The following is a 9,201-nucleotide window of genomic DNA, read 5'->3' on the forward strand; positions in this document are numbered from 1 at the left end:
ACTCCCCATACATCAAATATCTCCACCTCAAGGATGAGGTTCATTGGCATTTCATGCCTTTTTGATATGTTCCCCACCCTTTGGCAAGAATCATATGTTAGAACAAAATTTACTTGCATCTCTAAATATGTATGGCCAAAAGAAACCACATTGGAATACCTTTGCTATTGTTTTTGAAGTACTGGCATGACCTCCATAAGAGGCAGAGTGGCAACAACTCATGATCTTTGACATTTCTTCTTCTGGAACACATCTTCTGTAAATACCATCAGCACAGAGTCGATAGAGGTTAGGATCATCCCGGATATACTTCTTCAAATATGAGAAGAATTTATTTTTCTGTTGCGGTGTCATTTCAGGTGGAAGAATTTTGCTGACCAAATAGTTTACAAAGTTAGCATACCAAGGTGCCTTTACAGTGTCGAGGAGGAGTTGCTCATCAGGAAGGAAATCATCAATAGGTATGTCCTCCTACTCTCCACTTGGATGTTCAAGCCGAGATAAGTGATCTACAACTGTATTATATGTTCCCTTTCTATCAACAATCTCCAGATCAAATTGTTGCAGAAGGAGAATCCAACGAATGAGACATGGCTTGGCTTCTTTCTTACTCATCAAGTATCTCAGGATTGAGTGATCAGTATGGACTATAACTTTAGAACCTACTAGGTAGGACCGAAATTTTTCGAAGGAAAACACAACAGCTAGTAGCTGCTTCTCTATGGTGGCATAGTTGACTCGAGCTCCATCAAGTGTTTTGCTTGCATAGTAGATTGCATGCATCTTCTTGTCCTTATTTTGGCCCAACCCTTGTCCTACAACATAGTCACTAGCTTCACACATCACTTCAAAGGGAAGATTCCAGTCTGGTGATTGCAATATTGGTGTAGTGACCAATGCCTCCTTCAACCCGCAAAATGATTCTAGACAAGCAGCACTAAAATCAAATGAATATCTTTCATTAAAAGGTTAGAAAGGGGTTTCACAATATTTGAAAAATATTTTATGAATTTGCGGTAAAATTCCGCATGGCCTAAGAAACTCCTAACACATTTTATGTTAATTGTTGGTGGCATATTTTCTATCACTATAATTTTTGCCCTGTCAACATCTATTCATTTTCCTGAAATTAAATGCCCAACACAATACCCTCGCGCACCATGAAGTGACATTTTCCCCAATTTAATACAAGATTCACTTCCTTACATCTCTATAATATTTTTGTCAAATTTGATAAGCAGACATCAAATGAAAGTCCCTAAATAGAAAAATCATCCATAAAAACTTCTATTATGTTTTCTATAAAATCAAAAAATATTATAGTCATGCATCTTTGAAAAGTGGTTGGGGAATTCTCCTATAGGAAAATGTGCCATAAGGACATGTGAAAGTAGTTTTCTATTGGTCTTCAGAGTGAATGGGGATTTGATGTAATCCCGAGTACCCATCTAAATAGCATAAATATTCATGTGTAGCAAGCCTCTCAAGCATTTGATCAATGAATGGGAGAGGGAAGTGATCTTTCCTAGTGGTTGTGTTTAATTTTCTATAATCAATACACATTCTCCAACTTGTGACTGTTCTAGTTGGTATTCATTCATTTTTCATAATAGTCAATCCTCCATTTTTAGGAACCATATGAACTGGGCTCACCTATTCATTATCAGATATAGGATATATTACCCCGACATCTAAAAGTTTCAGCACTTCTTTCCTAACCACTTCTTTCATATTAAGATTCAGTCTCCTCTAGTTTTCAATTGAAGTTTTATGGTTAGGTTCCATGAAAATTCTATGCATGCAAAAAGAAGGGTTTATACCTTTTTTTTATCATCCAATGTGTATCCTATTACCTTCATGTGCATTCTTAGGACCCTTAGCAATTTTTCAGTTTCCAATTTATTTAATTTAGCATTAACAACAACTGGATAAGATGAATTAGGTCCAAGAAATTCATACCTGAGGGTGGAGGGGAGTGTTTTTAATTCAATTTTAGGTGCTTTCTCCTCCTCCCAATCTTCAGATTTGGGCATTACCTTCAAGGTCTCATCTTGCAGGTTGTGAGGAAGTGTTGGGCTTGCATTCAGAAATTCAATAACCTCAGCCACTTCCTCATCAACGTCCGAAGTGTCACCATCTACTATGCATCTCTCTAAGGGATCCTTAGATTGCACTCTAGATGTTTCCTCTTTCACAACTTGGTTCAGCATATCAACCTTGAAACATGAATCCTCAAGAGAAGGTTATTTAGTAGATTTTGCAATATTAAATTCAACTTTTTCATCCCTTATGCTTAGGGAAAGTTAACTATTCTTTACATCAATTATAGCACCAGCAATAGCCAAAAAGGGTCTACCTAATATGATTGGGATTTGTCAACCCTCTTTCATCTCTAGTATTACAAAATCTGTTGGAATGAAAAATTTCCCAACTTTGATAGGAACATCCTCCAAAGTCACATAAGGCGTGGGTTTTAGTTCACCCACTTCCAACTTTTTGCACACAGATAAAGTCATGAGACTCACACTTGCTCCTAAGTCACATAAGGCGTGATCAAAACTAGTATTTCTAATTAAACATAGGATAGAAAAACTACCAGGATCTTTTAATTTAGGAGGTAATTTATTTTGAATTAAAACACTTCACTCTTCAGTTAAAGCGATTGTTTCATAATTCTCTAGTCTTCTTTTTTTAGATAAAATATCCTTGAGAAATTTTGTATATGTAGACATCTCCTGCAGTGCCTCAGTGAAGGATAAGCTGATATATAATTTCTTAAGAATATCCAAAAAATTCCCAAATTTCTTTTCTAATTTTGCCTTTGCAAATCTTTGAGGAAAAGGAATTGGTGGTACATATGGTGGTGGAGCTACATACTTAGACATCTTTTCAAAATTTTGCTCCCCTTCAGGGGGTTGTGTCTCAGTATGTTCATCTTCCACTTGTGCATTTTTCCTAATTTGAGGAATATCACTTAGTTCATTTCCACTCCTTAATTTGACAGATTTACAATGTTCATTATTTGGTTTTTTTTCTGGCTGTCCTGGAAACATCCCTAGTTGTCTATTAGGATTACTAGCTTGTTCAGCAATTTGTGTTTCCAGCATTTTACCATGGATGGTCAGGTTTTCTATTTTAGAATTCAAGTCATTGAGCATGTTTGAAAAACTTTTATTAATCATGACTTGATCTTCATGAAATTTATTTTGGTTAGCAATCAATTTTTCCTGGCCTTCTATTAATGTTTTAATAGTAAGATCAATAGGAGAAGATTGTACCTGTGGAAACCTTATTGGAGGTTTCGTGTTACCTGGTCCAACCTGATATTGATGATTCAGAGTGTTGTTGCTCCTCCAAGAAAGGTTGGGATTGTTCTGTCTGTATGGTGGGTTGAATTGTTACCCGCTCCTCTCCTTGTAGTCATAGTAGTTGCATGATTCAAGTTGTTCATTAGTCAATACTCCATGTTCAGGTTTCGTGAAGTGTTTGCATTCAGACCACTCATGTCTTTTTGCTCCATATCCTTCACATGTTGCAATAGACTCAATAGAATTAGCATGATACTTTTCTAACTTTTCAAACCTTTGAGAAAAGTTCTCCAGCATGGAAATTACCTTCTCCATCTGATTGCCTGAATATTGTGCACTAGAGTCTCTTCTTGGACGGTGTATCCCCTCATTCACCCATTGGTGATGATTAACAACCACATTCTCTATGATCTTTGAAGCAACATCAATTCCTTTGTACATAAAGGCACCACCAGCTGAATTGTCCAATAATTGTTGTGATGGAAAGTCTAGCCCACTGTAGAAGTTCTGAACCAACAACCAAGGTGGAATACCATGATTAGGGCAAGCTTTAGTCAACTCATTTAATCTTTCCCAAGCTTCAGCAATTGAGTCCCTATCCCTTTGACTGAAGTTCTGGATGAGGTGCCTATATTGCACAATTTTGGAAGGAGGAAAGTATTTGTTGAGAAAAGCCTCCTCCAAAGTTCGCCATGTTGCTTGAATTTTAACGTTTTGATTCCTTAGCCACATCTTAGCTCTGTCTCTTAGGGAATATGGAAACATGCAGATACGTATAGTATCTTCAGAAGCCCCATGAATCCTCACTGTCTCACAGAATTCCAAGAACTCATCAATATGTGCATTAGGATCTTCATGAGCTCCACCTCCAAATTGGTTTTGCATCACCATTTGGATCAGAGCAGATGGCAAAGAAAAGTTCTCTACTTCAATAGTTGGGCGAATTATTCCAGGACGTGAACTACGAGCATTAGGGGCTGTGTAGTCGCGAAGTGGTTTTTTTATCTCATTCACCCATTCTTTGTACACGCGCACATCTTTCTCTTGCTCTTACTCTTTGTTGCCTTCTTCTTCTACGAAAAGTCCTTTTGGCTCTGAATATTAATTTGAACTTTGCATAAACCAAATGTGCAACCTGCAGAGGAACCAAGAAAAAGGAAAATGTGTAATACACTAGAGTAAAGTAATTAATTAATTGAGAATTAAAGAATTTTTGATACAGTCCCCGACAATGGTGCCAAAAACTTGATAGGGAAAATTGCAAGTACACAATTATATCGTCAAGTAATAAAATATCGATCCCATGAGAACTCGAAAGCTCCTTTAATTATAACAATTAATTTATACTTAACTCAAATAAGGAATAAAATTGAATTTAGAACAATTGCCAAGAATAATTAAGAAAATAATCAAAAGGGATTGAAATCTAATTTATGAAAAGTTCTCAGGATAAGGGTTACCGCCTCTACACTCGCAAATCCTTGTTTTGCTCCTTTTCATGAACTTTAGGTTGTGAGGGTGAATTGCTCTTTGATATGTGTCATCCTCTCTCGAGCTCCAGCACATGTACTCAATTGAAGTCGCATCTACTCTCGTGGTACGATTATCAACCAAATCCTTTACTTGGATCTTTCTATCCAATCGCTTCGTAGCAACCCAAGGTGAATTCTAGAAACCCTTGAGAATCCTAATACCACTCTCGCGAATTAGGATTCTAGTTTGAATAACTGAATGGTCGGATAGTGGGGTTCAACTCTCAGTCCTTCCCTAATGTATCTAAGAGGTGTCATTTGTTGGCCAGACATCTCACACGAATAAAACTCAGTTTAATGATTCAAATCACAACACTCAATGAAATAGAAGTAAGAACAAGTATTCATTGAACGTAAAAGGGCACAGCCCCAATCCTAGAAACAAAGGGAATTACTCACTCATGATTGAGAATAGAATCCCAAATTCTAAATTAGAGAATTGTATGTAAAGAATAGTCTAAAATCCTTGAGGGAGAACCCTTATTTATCCTAATTACAAAATATTGGGTTAAGCCCAACAAAACAAATCTAAAAAATAGGAATATAATATAACATCTATGATTTCTTTTGGTCCTTCAATTGTTCTTCGTATAGCCTCAACACTAAATTCAATCTTTTTGCACCCAATCTCTACTCTTTTCTTGCTTTAAACCATCCAAACTGCACAACATAGCTAAAAACACCCGCTCAACCCGAACAAAGAGAAATAAAAGCTAAAAACAATCCTAAAGTCCTAATTATGTCCTAAAATGCAAATTAAATGTAATGCAAATTTAGTATAATTTCACACTTATCAATGCTCTGATAGGGTTTGCTTTGATTTCATTTTCGTTTTTCCACTGCTTTATTTTCGGTTTGTTTCTTCTACTCCATGAAATGCTAAACTCCTAGACTGAATTCATTTGGTAATGTATCATAACTCTTGAGGTTTTATCATTAATACATTTTCGGTTTCTTTACTATTGACTTCTCTATCCTATTTCTGAATGCGGATTGCTTAATCCCATTATGTAGAAACTAGTTTGTGAGTTTATCTTCGTTTAGTTGATTTACTCTCTAGTGCATGAACGCTTAGTTTGTGTGAATTTGTTAATATTCCACGCTTATGCTGATTTTCTTTAGTTAAAGGCTTAGGTTGTGAAAGTGTACAAATTAGGAAGATCATGGTTGGAATATGAAATAAATCTTTTGAAACCAAGGATTGAGTTCTGAACAAACGAACCAAAAGGATTTAGCCATTTTATTATGCTACTTACGTACTGTTTCTGCATTTACTTTGTGTTCATACCATTCAACAACAAAATCCCCATGTCTGCGTGAGTATAAGATGTTTGAATCCTTGCTATAAAGATAATCCTTGGGAAATGGCTTAGGAGTCACTTCCTAGTACTACAATTTTTAATTGTTACATTATTTGCATCGGGTACATCCTCGATCAGCTGCCCTACATAAAACTAAAAAATTATATACATATTTATATACACTTCATATAAAATAAACAATATATAATTTGCATAAAATATAAAAATGTATTTACCCTAATAAATAATCATATAAATGGAACAATACATACAAAATATAAATGCATGTATATAATATGTAATATGTACAGTATATAATTTACATACAAAATACAAAAGGAATAGTGCATATGCATACATATATAATATAAAAAATACAAATGCATATACATAATAAGAAAATGATAGTATTTTATTAAATTTGATATATAAATGCATATATACCAAATGGAACATATTTTCTCAAATTTGACAAAATACATATACATGCCTATATTGATTTTTGCCCACTTGAAATGCTCTCGAGCGAATAGAGCATGTTGGGCGGATATTTAACACTAGATGAGCATATTTCTCATGCCATATCCACCCAATAAGTGCAAGTAGGCAGGCCCCATGGGCTTGGTCCAAATTGTCAATGATATATATAATCATCATTCTTTACTTAAATAAATACACAATTAAGAAAGGAATACAAATTGTCTGTAGTTTTCTATGGTGAACAAGTACGGTGTCTTTTAGTTTTAATATAATTAAATACACAATTAAGAAAGGAAAAGTAGAATCTATATTGTTTAATATTTCTTATCATGTGATTTGAGAATTTGGTTTTTTCTTGTTCTTAAAGAAATCTTCTACAAAATAGGATGTGTTCCATCCCATTCCAAAAAATATGTGTCACAATCGGACAAAAGTGACAGTTGTCAACTAGAGACTGGACAAAGTAAGGTCGTTCTAGACATTCTTGGGCCTTGACCAGTCAATCAGACAATCTAGAAAGACACATTGTTGACTAGAAAAAAACAACAAGACAACACATGGACCACTTCTAACATTTCCAACTATGCCACCTTCACAAGACTACTGCGAAGAAGATCTTGCTCCTGTCCTTAGCATGATTTTGATGAAAATACCAACATCACCTAAAGAAGAAAATGAAGAATACTTATGAAACAACAAAGATAAAGCTTCAATGAATTTAGAGTCTAAGTCTATATGTACTTCTATCCTTATACTCTATAATATACAATTAATAGTAATGCTCAAAAATATTATTAAAAGAAAATTGAAAACTACAAGTATAAATGAAAACAATTTTCAAAATATTGCGTAACAGATTACTGGATCTAAGTAACAGATTATTGTGACTAAGTAATAGATTACCAGAACTAAGTAACAAGTTACATTAGTAAGAAATGAGTTACCCATCAAAAACTGAATAGGATAATCAATTACTCCCTTTGAGTAACTGATTACGCAGTTACAATATATGAGAGTAACCAATTACACAGTGTGGTAATCGGTTACTTAGTTGGAAAAAATGTTTGGGTAATCGATTACTTCGATGCTGTGATCGATTACTTCGATGTTGTAATCGATTACTGAGAGTTGTTACACCATATTTTTGGATTACTACTAAACGACTCCTACCTTTCATACATGTGTTATGGCTGATTGGAAAGCCTATTTAAAGGCATTGAAACTCATAATTCAAACACACAACTCACATACACAATCTGAATTTTTCTGAAACACTTTTTCTGCATTTTCTACAACTTGTTACTTTAAGTGTGATTTCAAAAAAAATTCAAACCTTCTGAGCATTATGACCAAGTGTAAAAAGATTTACCGAATTGCAAGATATTATAGTGTTCAAATTTTGTAAAGGCAATCTTTGTTATTGTTAAACGTTTCTTCATTCAATTTGCTGAAATACTTTCTATCACAAGGGTGTGATAAGAAATGGGATAAAGTCGTTTGGAAATGTTATTTTTTCAAAGAGTGACATAGGTATTAGAGAGTGGGTAAGGTACAATGATGTCTCGGGGTGATAATTTGTAATTACTACTGTTAATATCTAGTGAAGAAATCTCTTGAGATGCAAGAGTACTGGATGTAACCTTCGGTGGCCAAGAAGATGAACCAATATAAAACTCTCTGAGTACTCTCTTCTCCCTTATCTCCTTAAATTTAGTTGATATTTTTCTGCATACCTTTTCTACAGCTACTAACTATGAAATTTGTAGAAAAATCTATCATAGATTTAAGACAACTAATTCACCCCATCTTAGTTGTCATCTCAATCTTATAATTGGCACCAGAGCTTATTTTGAGTAAATTATTCTCAAATATGATCTTGTATCTAAGATGTCCTCAAGATCATTTCAGGAAGAAGGTTCTAACATCAATCGCCCTCCGAGTTTTGTTGGAGAATGATATGACTTCTAGAAAATCAGGATGAGAATCTCTATAAAATCTCAAGATATGGATATTTGGAATGCGATTGAGGAAGAATCTTTTGAACCTTTCACTATTGTTAATGGTGCAAGGGAAGTAAAGCCAAAATCCTCATGGAATAATGAAGAACAAAAAAAGGTGCAATGCAATCTCAAAGCAAAGAACATCCTCACTTCAGCACTTGGCATTGATGAATTCTTTAGAGTATCAAATTGAAAATATGCTAAAGAAATGTGTGATACTCTAAAGAGTACACATGAAGGAACTGAGGAAGTCAAAAGATCGAGACTCGATACTCTCTCCCAAGAATACGAAATGTTCCGAATGAACCCTGAAGAGAAAATACTATATCTCCAAAAGAGATTTACTCACCTTAAAAATCAACTAATTACACTTGGAAAAATATTATCAAATAGTGACTTGAACTGAAAAGTTTTGAGATCATTCACCAGAACATGGCAACTATATGAAGAGGAAATGTCCTTGGCTGCTTTATTTGGTAAATTGTAGGAACATGAATTGGAACTCAGCCAACTTGACCAACATGAAGAGCAAGAAAAGAAGAAGAAAAATATCTCTCTCATAGCAAAGGTATATAAATAT

The 9,201-nt window shown here is 34.6% G+C and overlaps 1 long non-coding RNA gene across 1 annotated transcript in view; it reads left to right on the forward strand.

Moving 5' to 3' along the window:
• The window catches only part of LOC109347934, a 22,724-nt gene extending 15,976 nt beyond the window's left edge, over nt 1-6,748 (forward strand). Inside the window, exons 3-4 of the long non-coding RNA XR_002107684.1 lie at nt 744-754; nt 6,739-6,748. This is a non-coding gene — a long non-coding RNA (uncharacterized LOC109347934). The remainder of the gene's footprint in view (nt 1-743; nt 755-6,738) is intronic.

This window comes from Lupinus angustifolius, chromosome LG05 (assembly GCF_001865875.1).
Source record: "Lupinus angustifolius cultivar Tanjil chromosome LG05, LupAngTanjil_v1.0, whole genome shotgun sequence".
In the NCBI taxonomy this organism is placed as follows: Eukaryota; Viridiplantae; Streptophyta; class Magnoliopsida; order Fabales; family Fabaceae; genus Lupinus; species Lupinus angustifolius.